The sequence below is a fragment of the Haemaphysalis longicornis genome, unplaced genomic scaffold (assembly GCF_048455015.1).
Source record: "Haemaphysalis longicornis isolate Haplotype H1 unplaced genomic scaffold, Haemaphysalis longicornis Haplotype H1 scaffold_3, whole genome shotgun sequence".
Taxonomy (NCBI): Eukaryota; Metazoa; Arthropoda; class Arachnida; order Ixodida; family Ixodidae; genus Haemaphysalis; species Haemaphysalis longicornis.
In genome coordinates this window covers 185,058,151-185,072,627 of record NW_027526335.1, presented here as the reverse complement: position 1 = coordinate 185,072,627, position 14,477 = coordinate 185,058,151, and the positions used below count along the sequence as shown (strand labels likewise).

Genomic DNA, 14,477 nt, shown 5'->3' with positions numbered 1-14,477 from the left:
TGCAGTAGCGGCAAAAAGGGGCAAGAGGGAGAAATATCATCCATAATTCGCATAAAGTATTGCGCCACGCCTGACGCTGCTCGTTTAAAAGGAACAAAAAAAAATCGTTCATTGCAGCTTCCAAAACACGTTCGCATCAGGCGCTAAAACATACTATGAGTCTTGGATGTCTTTTTTTTTATTTTACGCATGAACTCTGTGAGGATTTCGCGCATGCCGTGGATGTTTTACTGGAGTATTTCGTATAGCATGTTGGATGAGAATGCTTTCGAGACGAAGGAGACCTCGCACGCACTTGTATAGGCAAAAAACAAAATTCCAACTTTCGCAACCGGAGCCCTGCACGCTTGGCTTAGCTTGGACGGGCCCGATTCACAACACTAACTGTTCACGGCGTATTCTAAAGATGCGTCAAATCGCGCGGATCGCATTTATTGCTAAAGAGGGCAGTTCATGTCGTTGCTCCCGCACACCATCAAAAGGCAGAGTTTCGTCAAACTTTCCTTTGTCGCGGTCCTGACAAATTATAAAACCACTTCTGCAGTTGCACGATAACCTCGATACTGCGTATATTGCCTCATATAAAGAGCGAAGTTATCTACACATCCCAGAAAAGTAGGAGAACAAAGAGCGCCAACCTTGTAACAACAAAACAAAAAAAGATGAACACTTGGAGAAGGCGGGTTACACCCAGGTTCGTCCTAACTCGTATGCAGCAAAAGTGGATCCTCTTGCTAGTAAAATATTCCGACAATGCGAATATGCGAATAATATGCAAGTGCGTTTGAATGAGGCCCACACAGCTTACACTGGACAAAGAAAAAAAGACGAACTGTTACAAGACCAGCGACAACGTCCCGCTAAAACTCCTTGCAGACCGGTTATACCAAAAACTGGGAGTATGACACGTATGCTATCGGTTTTCAGCGAAACTGGCAAGACACACAGAATATGTGTCTCAACGTAACCAGTTTCAATTTTTACTATCAACGGACGAGGACCGAGGAAGCGTAGAGATGTTCGAGCGTATGTAACAAGTGGCTTATTTCGCGAAAACTAACACGCTTCCATTACCTTCAGACCAGTCTGTTATGCCGTAAGGCAAACTCTCGCAAAAAAAAAAAGTCCAGTGCTCAGCGTTTCAAGAGTCCACGTTAAGGCGCATATATTACGCAAGTGGTTTCGCTTTAAGCAAAATTATGCGATTACAGCAGTAGATTGAAGACTTGCCCATTATTCATTGTGCATGGAAGTTTAAAAAGCTCAAACGATTTCCCTCGGTTAGGATGGCTGAACTAACTGGGGCACTGGGTTCCTTTGCACGCGTTTCCGTGCAATGCCAAGAGTGTGCTCCGCCATTCTTCAACTGGAAATATACTCCTGGCCCCACCATAAAGAAGTGATGTCGCCTTTGGGATGCGCGGGCTGCAGGAGCTATGAACGATTGCCAGGATTCGAATTACAGACCCAGTAGGATGGAAAGTAATGGGCTTCACGTAACCCGGGTTACATACGGCAGGCATGTCCGTGACAGCGCATTATACAGGACTTGATCGCACTCTTTAAACAGGACTCTCTTAATGAGCGCGTCATCTTCATCACAGTTATTATCATCATCTCGTCATCGATTTCATTTTTCCATACATCTGGTGTAGCAAGCTAGGCGCCTTGGCCAGGCTAACCTCACCAGTATCATTAAAGACTATTCTCTCTCTCTCTCTCTCTCTCTCGCATTATACTGTGTTCTTATTACGAAAATTGAAATAAAACCCGCGCTTTGGCACTTCATTACCTTTTTATGTGTCATTGAAGTTGATGAGGATGGGAACGTAATCTGGGAAATTACGCCTACTTGATTGATAGAGGTGATCGCTTTTGCTACATCCAGAGTTCAAATAGGGGTGGCGAAGAAATGCTATCATACCAAAGTTACTTTTCATGCTATATTATAGCATAGTGGCATCTTGCAGCACTGTGATCTTTAAGGGATCATTCTGGAGAATTCCGTAGAAGTCGCTCTAGCAGTACAATTCCGCTTGTGTTGAAGGTTTGGGCCGACAGACTTAGTTCACTTTACCCCCTTCCTCCTTTTCTTTGCCACTAGGTCCTCCCACCACCCCTGCTTTCCCTCCACCCTCCTTGCCACTTCGTCCTCCCCTCTCCCTCAACTACGTCTCCTTTTTTTCCCTCCTTCTCGAACCTGATCTACGCTCCATTCATTCTCTCCGCTTTCGCGGAGGCGTGGACCACGCGTTCTACGCCGACGACATTACGGTGTGGACGACTCGCGCGGGATCCGAATCCTGGACGGAGGAGGTCCTGCAGAGGGCGGCAACGACGGTCCACGAATACGCCAAGACCTGCGGGTTGTGCTGCGCACCCCAGAAGTCGGAGCTCCTCATCGTGCAGCCCAGAAGACACAAGAACGATGCCGAGCCGAATGTGGTCGTTACCATCGACGGCGTAGACGTCAAGCCCACGCAGCAGCTGCGCATCCTCGGTCTCTTGCTACAACGAGACGGCAAGGCAACAGCGGCCATTGCTAAGATCAAGATGGACTCCGAACAGGTCACCGGAATGATCCGACGCGTTGCGAACCGGAACAGGGGACTTAAAGAAGACGACGCCTTTCGCCTGGTCAGAGCGTTCATCGTGTCTCGCATCACCTACTCGGCCCCGTACCTCCAGCTAACGAAGGCGAACAGGAACACGCTAGACACGATCATAAGGAAAGCCACCAAGACGGCTATGGGCCTGCCCCAGTACTCGTCTACGCAGAAGCTGCTGGACATGGGGGCACATAATACGGTAGACGAGCTCATAGAGGCTCATCGTTCCAACCAGAGAGTGCGACTGAGCCAGACTGAGCACGGCCGAGCAGTCCTTCGGAAGATTGGTTGGCCCATCGAACCACAGATACCCAAGCACCCTCTACCTCCGCCGTGGAGGGAAGCGCTCAAGACCAAGCCCCTGCCGCGCAATATGCAAGCCGGCAGGAACGACGAGAGGCGTGCCGCGCGGGCACAGGCACTCGCCCGACAGCTGGAAGCAGACCCCCGGGTCCTTTACGTGGACGCCTCACTTCCCCAGCACAGCAGCAAAGCAGTGGCCGCCGTCACGACCATCGACAAGCTGGTGACCAGCGCGTCGCTACGGACGACAGATGCCAGCCAAGCAGAAGAGATGGCCATCGCTCTCGCCCTCACGCACGGAGACGTGCACACGATCGTCACAGATTCCAAGACGGCTTACGGCAACTACCGCAAGGGAATCGCCTCCCACGCGGCCATAGCAATTCTCGCATAGCGCAGCCCACCGGGACGAGACGTAGAGCTCGTGTGGGTTCCGGCACACTCGACAGTGGAAGGCAACGCCCTCGCCGACCACTACGCCCGCGAACTAGCAGACCGGGCCGAGGACGAGTCGGAGCTACCGCACCCAGTTACGAGCTACCGCGAGATTACCACGCTGTACAGGAGCGCCAGGTGCAGGCTTCCCGTGCCGCACCAGCAACTCGACCGCAAGCAACAAACAATAGTGCGCCGCGCACAAGCGGGGTCACTGGCGCACCCAGCTTTATTGAACAAGATGTTCCCGGCAGAACACGACCCCATCTGCCCGTTCTGCAAAAAGACGGAAGGCACCCTGCCGCACATACTGGCGGAGTGTACTGAGCTCAAGAATCCTCTACCTTCCCTCCCCCTTCCCCTTCCCCCCCTACCCGAGCGATGGGAGATCTTGATGTCCAGCCCCGACCTGTCGACGCAGCAAGAGCTCGCGTCCAGGGGCCAGGAGCTATTGGACTCATATGGGACTCGTGAATAGGGTTCCACCCCGTCTGACGCCTGCGAGCGTCACCTGAAATGGGCTCAGCGAAAGTTGTTTCTCTCTCTCTCTCTTCACGCACACGTCTGGGCGCAAGTGGCGAGACATCGCAATCATCATCATCCCGCTGGCGTGGGACAGATTTAGATTCGCCGAAGTAGACGAAATAGGCCAGCAGGGGTGATCGCCGAAAGAGCAGGAAAGTACCCAAGCCGGTCCCTCAACAGGGACTTAGAAAGACGTTCGGAAAGTTATTGCATAACTTACCAATCTAGTCTGCAGAGGAGTCCATGAATAGCACAATAAACGCGACTGCTCCCAGACGAGTGACGTCCGCTCGAGGTTATTGCAGCGAGATTTTCGAAGAGCTCCTGTAAGCTCCCACAGACTGCGATTACCTCAGGCCCATTGGGGGAGGAACGTTATTAAATCTGTCCTCCCAACTATATAAGAGTAGGGACGTAAGGGCGGCACATGGCAGTATTGATAAGTTTGGTCCGAAGTTCAGACGGCTTTGAGTAACGGCAGAATCAAGCACCGCGTCCGAAAATAAACAGTGTCTTGTTACGAACGCACACCACGCGTGCTAGCCTACACGAAGCAATAGCAATGCAAAAAATGTGTCTGGGATTTTAATGCCTACATCTCGTTGGCGCATAGGTAATATCGTAGTTCTTGTTCATTTCTTTAGCCACTGAAGGTATGTCGGAAAGACAGATCCAAAACAGGACGGTAACGCAACGACGAAAGGAAAGGGGGTTGGGCAACCCCATTTACCTGAACCCTGTGTAAAGCAGCAGAGAACACTGGGTCGCTTTGTCGGCAGTAAGAAGAACTGCTTTCTTGAAAAGCTGGTTTTAAACGTGGAAGCTTGTGTAATTGACGCTGCCAGGCCTAGGATAATATAACCATCTTTTCTGAATAGAACCCTTAGCAGAGCGCTTCCATTCTTTGTAAGTGTCGCATAGCTTAGTCTAGTACAACGCGGAGTTTCGACACTAACATTGCTTTCCCCGATTACACAACACTGGGACAGTCACCCCTTCTGTGTAAAGCTAATCAATGCGGAGATAAATAGGTTGCCCTAATATGGGGTGGCTTATATAGCATATTTTGAAAATTGCCTTCCAGGTACTGAATAAAATAATAAGCGTCTCACAAAATCCGATAAGCCTTCCCATAGCGTCGTCGGAACAGAAAGGCGCGTACAAGACGGGATTTGAAAAATACAACTTTTTTCTGTGTGATCAGATATTTGTTTTGTCGAGGCAACATTTTTCGCTGCTTGACGGGTCTGGCTTGCAAGAGCATGAAGCTAAATGCCGGCGCCCAATATATTCCTTCGAACAACGCGATGTGTGTGTGACTGTGATGTGTTATTCACGAACTATCTTCCGTCGCTTTCTCAGACATCCTGGATGCCAGCACATACAAAACCGTAATTCAAGAAACGCTACCTATGTAATTGTTACTTGCGCGAGTGTATCATCCTCCCTTATTTATTTTTGTAAGAGCGCTCGGCCTAAAAGTTCAGTAAATAATAAGCCCACGGGAAGACCCAGAATTTCTCGGTACGACCACCTGACAGACACCTTTTGGTTTCATTCTCAAGTTGGGGCTGGAATTTCCTATTAAATCTATTCTTGGCTTCTATCGCTGAGCTTCGTTCAGCCGCGGCACGAGTCGTAAAGGTGAGGACGCATACGATCACGAGTAAATACAAATGTGACTCCAAGGGCCACAAAAGACCCAACAGGCGCTGCAATAAAAACGAATTATTACTTTCTTAACCTGCCGTCTACTTCGGCTTGTTGAGGTGTTCCTAGTTACAACAGCACAGAACCAACCAGAGAATACTCGCGCACTAAATTACTATGTTCCCGCCCCGTTTGTAAAGAAAACGGGGAACAGCTACCTCAACCACAAAGATTCCCCGGAATGGTCAAAAGCCGAACCGTAATTGACGCATCCCAACTCCATAACTTGCCATATCTCCAAAACATGTCTAATAAAAGTCGTCGTGCCGGGTGAGAAGACAAGGCGAGCGCAATTGCCTACCGCACAATTGCGTCACTACGCTTGGAACATGTATCTTGTTTGTTCATAGCAAGAAATGAGTTCTTCTACCGTGCCATACTCTCAATTGCGTGGAGGGTAAAAGTAAAGACAGGAAACAAAGGCTGGATTTTGAGTTTTTTCGTTTCAAAAATGGCAATTTTGCGTTGACTTCGGTCGCGACGTAGTTGCACTAGCGGGGCTTCTGACCGATGACGTGCACAGAACCGTCGCCCCGCATTGCTTGTCCTTCATCATACACGGGCCGCCCACTTTTAGCCAATCAGCGCTCGCTCAAAATGGCCACATTGAAACCCACATTAAATGTACTTCAAGCCTTCCGTATACACGGAAAGATGGGAATGCGGAGTTCTTACCTCTCCTGACACAAGGCCTCCATAAAACGAGGAATTTTTTTAGAACACGTTCGTAACATGTTTGGAGAAATTTTGGAACACGTGCTAATAAAGTAGTGAATGCCCTCCAGAGAATTTGACCTCATTTTTCTTTCTATAAGACCGCCGGAGAGGCTAAATCATTCTCCCTGTGAATTCCGAATCCCATATATGTGGAGTACACGAAAAATATACGGAACCTTTATCCCGCTTATTGAAGGTAAGAGCACGAAAACCATGCCAAACGTTGGTTTTGTGAGAAATAGTCCTATTTTACCGTATTTGGAAAGAATATTACCTTCGAAGTTACCCCTCGGCACGCTATACTCCGTAATAACTCGGTGTTCAAATAATGCCGTATATACGGAACGTTCCAGTAGCCTCAGTCGAAAATTCCGCCTGAGCTGTACTTGCAGATCCCCCCGCTCGCACTCGTGAGTTCACTCACACGTACGCATGTTCCCAGTAAACGGTCACCATATAGACGCAAAGGATGTCGCTGAGCATTCACAGTTTACAACGTCGTGTGGTAAAAAACAAATCAATGGCAGTACCTTCCTTGTAACTTGTTTTACTTTGAAATCATTAAATGTCTCTTTCAGAGACAAGCCGGCATCGGTGTCTGTAGAGCGACCCTAGATTCTTAGTGGACGCGACCTGTTGAATACACCGTGCTTCACAAAAACCCAAACACATGTAGAAAAAAAAGTAATGGTGAAAGGAAACGCACAAGCGACACATTAGCGCGTTCTTCAAGAACTAAAGCAGAAAGAAAGGAACGTGCGGGCAAAATGCGATTTACAGGGAAGAGTGAAAATTGCTTCTGGTTAAACCAGTTTGTCATCAGCACGTGGCGTTCCGAGCGGCGCAGAGCGTCCTACGGCGTTCAGTCGCACTCACAAGTCATGAGGCATGCTTAAGTGACCTCGAACTCCTTTAAATGGCAATGGATCAAACGAAAAAAATCGTGAGCCACGCAGCAAAAGGGAAATTTGTAAGTTGAAAGCGTCAAAGCCATTCAACTGGTTGACACGAAAACTACAAGACGGCCAGCGCGTGCACTCATTCTACGTGTGAGAGAGAGAGACAAAACTTTTTTTATTGAACGAAGTTTAGGTGGGGTGGTTCCTCATTTCAGGTGACCATGTCCCGTCCCTGCTCGACTGACCATCTCGACCAGCAGAAGTTGATCTTGAGGGAGGGAGCTGGACAGGAGTATCTCCCACTGCTCCGGGGTAGGGGAAGGAAAAGGGGCTGGCAGGTCTGGGTTCTTGACACACTCCCATATTATGGGCCGTAGGGTGCCTGGTATGGTACAGAATTTACATTGTGCGTCGAATTGTGTAGGAAATAACAGATGCATCGTGACTGGATGTGTAAACGTATTTGTCTGTATTAGTCTGAGGGTGGTTTCTTGGTTCCTTGAGAGCTCTGGGTGTGGTGCCGGTAATGTTCTTCTACTGAGCCTGTAGTGTTTGCGTCCGACACGTATATCCAACAAGGGCTCTGCCCGTCGCAACCTCATGGTTTGGCTAAGCCGGCGAACGTGTGCACCCACAAATATAAAGACGTTGAACACACTGGGGCAGCACCGATGCGATCGATGCATAAGCCCATAGAAGCGTTTCACAGTCCACAACAATCCTAATAAAAAAGGTCGTAAAAGGAAAATAACGGCCGTATTTACTACCTCATTACGAAACTTACTACGCCACGGTACGGTACGTAGGTTCTGCCACTAACAATTGCATGGATAGGAAAGTAATTGGGTGTAGGAAATAGTATTCTGTAGATTAAGGTCGTGCTTATGACTAGGTTAAGCATGGTCAGTTAGTAAACGCATGTAGCTAAGAAGCGTGTTATCGCTAGAACGTTACTGTTGAAGGTAGTGGTCCTTACTGTCTGCTTCAGTTAGTAACCCTGACTAGTGCTGCACTTACTGCCTCCAGTTACTAAGTGCCTCGTCTATACTGGGACAAGTAACTTGTTTGTGTTCCGAAAGTGAATGCCACAACCTTTTTTTAAGAGTACGGCCTGGATTCTTTTGGTTAATGTTCGGAGTTGATCACACGCTTTAATAAGTTCTTATTGTCCTAGTTACTATGCGTTTAATACGCCACTGAAAAGGCAGCGCTGAAAAAGACGTGCGACAGACATGGCGGGCTTATTCCGGGACGACTCAACTTGCCCGAAGTTAACAATTGTACAATTCTGTTCACAACTCTCCTGACTATAACTATGGGCGGAAACGAAGCTTTCATTTACCCACTCTATTTTCTAATAAAACCTTATTGTCTCGGCCTAATTAGCAAGGCGGACGTGTCCGCAGAAGTTTACTCGAAGGCGTAAGCGCTTCCATTGAAAGTTCCATAAAGCGCATTAGCTCCAGTTTTGCGTTTCTACCTACGCGCTATAGTCGCTTCAGAGTTAAGACCGTTCAAAATATCTAGAACAATAGCCGCCGCACCAACGAGTCGCCTGAAATTCGCTTAAAAAGCACGTACTCCGTTTGTTCAGTTCCGGTCCAGATGGGCGCCTTTGTTGCTATGCTGAGAGTTTAATAAAGCCCTTTTTCCGGCTAGCTATTATAAATTCGCGCACAACTTAGTCGGAACCACTGGGAGCACTCATAGGGAGTAGAGGAGTCCTACGTAGACGCTCAGCTCATTCAACAACTAAATATCGCGAATTCTGCCAGCATTCCTGATCATATTTCGTGGGTGAACGTGCAGATTCAGCTTTCTCAGTTTCCTCTCTATTAAAACTGCATTATCTAGACCCCGTGGTACGTTTCTATTAGGGGTGAGCCTTCCACCTTCGCAGTAGTTCTGGTGTACAAAATTCCAAGCCTCGTCGTTACAGCTTTTAGTCCCCATGGAAGCTGAAACGCATACTTCTTAATAAACGTTTGGTCGGTGAATCCTTTTTTTTTTTTTTAAAGCGAGGAGCTATAGGCTATCTCCTCTGTTTTTGACGCACGTAGACCGCGAAAAGCTGCTCTCCCCGTCCTCACTTTGGCCCACTCTCTCCCCTCAGCCACCTGTGGGCCCCCAGAGCTTGGCATTTTTATATAAGATGGCGTATATTGCTCCTGCTCAAATGTCTTCGCGTAAGTGCATTTCTGTTTAGAAGTGAAGACGACTTACGAAGTGTAAGCTCGGTTTTTGCAAGCTGGCTTTCCCACATAGTGTGTTGCACAGTGAAGCCTACTCATAAAGACAGAATAGGCGGCAATGTGCGTGAAAACGGTGAAAGGAGACCACCGACGACGATTGGGCCGCATTCGCCAAGTGTAAGCATGATTCCGTCCGGGACCCCGAGTACCGCAAGGCCCAAAACGCAACCCGTCGGCGTGGCTACAATCCCGCTGGACGTTTCACTGGCGCGTCGGTGCGGTTTCGAGCTGGAGTTTGTGGCCACCGATAACCCAAATACGGCTCCGCTGGTCATCCACTGTCACAGAGTGGAATGGCACTAAATTTTGATTATTCTGAACTGACTGTGTATCCTCCTTTGTCCGAGTGTGCCTATTTTCTTGGACATATTCTCCATAGCATTGTTTACTTGCTCTACGTTGGCTTGGGCTTTTCATGGCCTGACCATAATTCTGAAGTGTGGTACGATTGTCGCTTTCCACCCGTGAAAGCTGGTTTCAAATATCAGTAACGGCGGCAACCGAATTTGTTTCCGAAAATAAGCATTCCAGACACGCAGACACACGAATGGCTTCGTCGGATCTTGTTCGGCAACGGAGGCGGCTGCACGTTCAGCGGCAGCGTCTTCCCGTCGTTTTCCCGCTCTTCTTCCTCCGAGTGAACTACACGCGTCCATCTCATGGCGAGTTGAAAGTGCAACTGCTGATAAGGGCGCTAACGCAGTTATCAACCGATTGCCCAACTTATCAAAAAAAAAAAATTCCCGCGCCTTCCCGCGAGGGGAACACGAGTAAATGCAGAGCATTGGGGCCTCAGTACTGATTGAAGGCAGTGTTGCTTCCATCGCTTCTTCCGTGATGCTGGGGTAGCAGACACGAGTAAACGTGGGCACGAGCGTCAACCAAGGAAGGAAGGAGCAACGCAGTGACTGAAACACGAGCGACCGCTAGCCGCTATATTTGCAGCGCGCGCAGTAGAGGCAGAGCAGTACGGGGGGGAGAGCGCGCATGCGCAAGCAGCGCGCGCCCTTCCACGCCCCACCGCGCTGCTATAACGCACCTGTTAGGCCGAGACCGCGACGGAGCGAACGGGCTGACTACGACGCATGCGTGCGCCAGCTGCTGTTGAGAGAGAGGAGGGAAGGAGAGGCGCACCTGCTGCGGACGCGAAACTGTTGACACCGTCCAACGCAAGAACAGGCGAGGCTAAGAAATGCTCTGCATTTAAAAAAGGCGTCGCCAATAGCGAGGGGTATGACAAAGGGTCACCTATAGTTCGTTTTGACACATGTGCTAAGCCACCTTATATTTAGACCAATGTATATCTGCCGCTGAAAATTTGTATTCTATGCCTGCAGAGACAACCTGGTGGATCCTGCCCACATAAGGCTTCGCTGTAAAAAAAACATCCGCTTAACTTTCGTCGCACACTCAAACAAGTGAGTTGTTTAAGTCGAGGCAGAAATTTTACCGCACACGTGCCAAAGGGGGCTGTTTCCGCTATAATGTCTTAAAATGCGCTGTTCCCCCTTGCAAGACCGCTACACCGACAACGGTATACACCGCCGCCCCCCTGCATGTCTGAGCACTGGGACTTAGCCCTGAGAATGCTATGTTTTGTCCGTAACGACATCGATTCCAATTTAATTTGTTTCCCCTGTGTGGATGAGAAAACGCGCAACAACTTTGTCAGGGATGAAATCCAGCTTGAAGAAAAATTTTCTTTTGTATAGAAACACCCAAGACTGGGAAGAGAGAAATTTATTGTCGCTGGAATCTTTTTTTTTTTTTTTGTAAGTCTCCTATCACCATTCGCCAGAACAACGCTAGGTTAAAATGAGAAATAACCGATATGCACGGAAATCCAAATGAAGGGCACCTTGTCACACGTATACAGTAAACCCTCGTCATAGCGACGTCCCTTTATTGAAAGTTTTCTGGATTCCCACTGCAGTAAATATAGAGGAAATCACGCCCTCTTTTAGCAAATTATCGCGTTTAAGAAATCCAGTTTTCTGTCCCAATAACTTCTCTATAAAGAAGGTTTAAGCGCATATCAAACGACCATTCACGATGCGAGGCTAGGAACATAACAAGGTCGCTAGGCCGTTTTTTTTTTTCTGCTCGATGTTCCCTAAGAGTTTTAGCAAAATTGTGGCGGCCTCGCTCAAGTGCGTGCCGGCGCAGTGTATGGAGTCTTAGCTTTGTGTACTTAGTCTTTAAAAAGACAGTAATGAAAGCGCTGTCTTTTTTTGTGATATTTGTAGTTAGATTTATTTTACTTACTATATACCAGATTTCTAGTTTGCAGTGATAGCGTTATCATGTGCGGCCATATCGGTGTGAACACAAAAATTCAAAACCTCTTGTGCGCTCTTTGTAACGACTAAGAGTATTTGGTGTCCGTGGACTGTCATGGCCCATGTCAGGACATCTCTATCTGTGGGTGATTTGACATCGCTATTGCAGAAGACGGACCCCGCAGGTGTTGCCACGGACTGAGAGCTCAAGCCCTAGAGAAAGCGCTTCCGTTTGTTCATTCTTTTTACTTCCCCGTGATTCATTTGTCCTCGCAGAACTCTTAATAAAGCTGCTGGTCGCGTCCACCCATTCCAGTAATTATAAGCCCGGCGAAGCACCATCGGGGGAAGGTTAGCTTTCACTAAAAAAAAAAACTTGAGGTCCCTTGTAGGGCGCAGGGGATCCATCTAAATTAGTATGCGCAGATTTCGAAATGTGCGAATTACGGGTTTTGCAAGACATAATTAGGACGAGGCACGACAACTCGGTTGTGAAAAAGGTACGTATTTCTGTTCCGCTTTTATTTTTTCTATATAGAAATGGATGTGGCAATCAATGTAGTAGCGGGGCAACTGCGAAGGTCAAAGTGGGCGAATTGGCTGAGTGTGAGGTCCCGTATCGATCAATCCATTTGGTCTCGGGGTGACTGCAAAGTTCAAACTTTGTTCGCTGAAAGTACGCGAGTGTCTGCACTGCTTCGCGCACTTTATCGACAGCGTAGTGTAAATGAAATCTCATGGCGAGAGAAGCACCGAACTTCACGAGCTGATCATATCCGTTCACTTGATTACATTTAATAACATTGCGACTTATCTTGACGCCCGCACTACCAGTTATGAGCATTAATTCAATGAACTAAAGTTTGCAGAAACCAGGCAACACTATTTTCCTCCATGAAACTCCACTGTGAAACGAAACCGTTTTTAGAATTTTCATGCGCGGTGAGAGCCCGGAGATATTCATCCAACAATTTAGACGTAATTCACTGCTAGCAAAGTAAGAAAACGGCAAGTGAGAAAACCCGTCAAACGTGTGTCTTAGATTTAAAGGAGCCATGAAGACAAAATACAAGTTGGGTTTATCAGAAAGACTGCTTAGTCCCGATCACAATGATACCAATATCATCGCAATCTTCGAACAAATAACAGAGATATGAAAGAAAACGTGTGAAGCCGTCGCGACCCCCTAGCCAATTTCCCGCAACTTTTCTGTGACGTCACGGAACCTTGTTTGTGCGATTGGCGGCCGCCTAACTGACCTGTCGCGACGGCACATGACTGGACGTCTGTAATGGGGCCCATAGTTCCATTGGACCGCATCACTTGAATGCTAACGTGCAGTTAACGCAATGAAAATTATGTTTTATTGTTGGCCCGTATGACGTCATTCTTGCTCATAACACGTCACTGTGGCGCAAAATTTGAAAGTTTTTTAATACTTCTTGCTTTTTCTTCCTTAAAAAAACATCTTTTGTGGCTGTAATAGAGCCGAGTGAGATACTGAATCCTAGTTCTTTCGAATTACACAAAGTTGTATTTTCTCGTCATGGCCCCTTTAAGGCTTCCTCCCATCGCGATTCGCGGAATGACGTCCGCGTTTGTGCACGGGAGCGTAAATCGGGCCGCCTTCTAGAAGTCTTTTCAAATATTTTGTTTGATTCTGTCGACAGTGCACTATAGGCAGAAGTAACCCTACAATAGGAGACACGCCTGGGTCACCTTTAAGCCCTGAAAACTTCCTACAAATCTCCTAATCTCATTGCAAATAAAAAGGCTGAGAACTGTGTAAGGCTGCTCACTTCTGTTGTTCCACCGGCAGTGGAAGAGTTGCGAGCTGCAATAAGCGCGCGCAGCGGTCACGCGTACGCGGTTATTCCTCCCCTCCTCTCTCTTCAGTCACTGCATTAAAGGAGTGCTTACAGGAAATTTAAAAGGCGAGATGACCATGTAAAAAGCTTCCCTTGTGTATGGAGATATCTCCCAGCACGTTTCAACAGCAACCGTTCAGTATAACCTATTTTGAATCGATTCTTTTCTCTGCACGCGCGACAAAGCCCAGATCGGATACCATTTTGACATCGACATCCGCATGACGCCATCTACTCCTCCTGACTCCAATCTGCCGACGTCAGCGCTCCCGCGACGCTGCTGAAGTGCTGGATGCTGTTAGTGCACTGCTCCGCCTTGTGCGTCACGTCACAGTTTTGGGACTCACGTCATGCTGCCCGGGCACGTGCGACCACGGCCGGCCTGGACGCACCCGCGTGCTTTCACTTTTAATGACGATAGTCTTTCTTGGGCTACTTAAACGCGCAAATTTTGGTCTCCCTATCTGTCTGTCTGTCTGTCCGTCAGTCTGTGACTCGATTCAGCCAGCCGGCCAAAGTGAAACGATATCAGCGCAATAGTCTTATATACTCACAGCCAAATCTAAACGTCTAAGTCCTGTTTTAATGTTCATACTTATCAACATTGTTGACGAAGAACAACAAATTACGCAGGTATAAGACAGAAAAACAGTACATAGGCAATATTTGCAGCGTTGCTTTACAAAAAATTCATAGATGCTTGATTTTTGCGAAATAACATACTACATCCACTGCAGAAAAAAAAAATTGCCCCATCGCCTGTAGAGTTCCTGTATATAGCTCCCGCAGGGAGCTAAGAGTTGCGCGACCGACCGCCATCTTTGTTATCCGGATTGCTGCGGGAAAGCCGCCCGTCGCGAGTGAAGGAGCCTCGCCGCCA

General features: G+C 48.0%; 1 protein-coding gene across 1 annotated transcript in view; it reads right to left on the bottom strand.

The window, feature by feature from the left end:
• Positions 1-14,477, bottom strand: part of LOC144175876 (adenylate cyclase type 3-like) — a 306,163-nt gene that overhangs the window by 42,204 nt on the left and 249,482 nt on the right. The window lies entirely within an intron of this gene.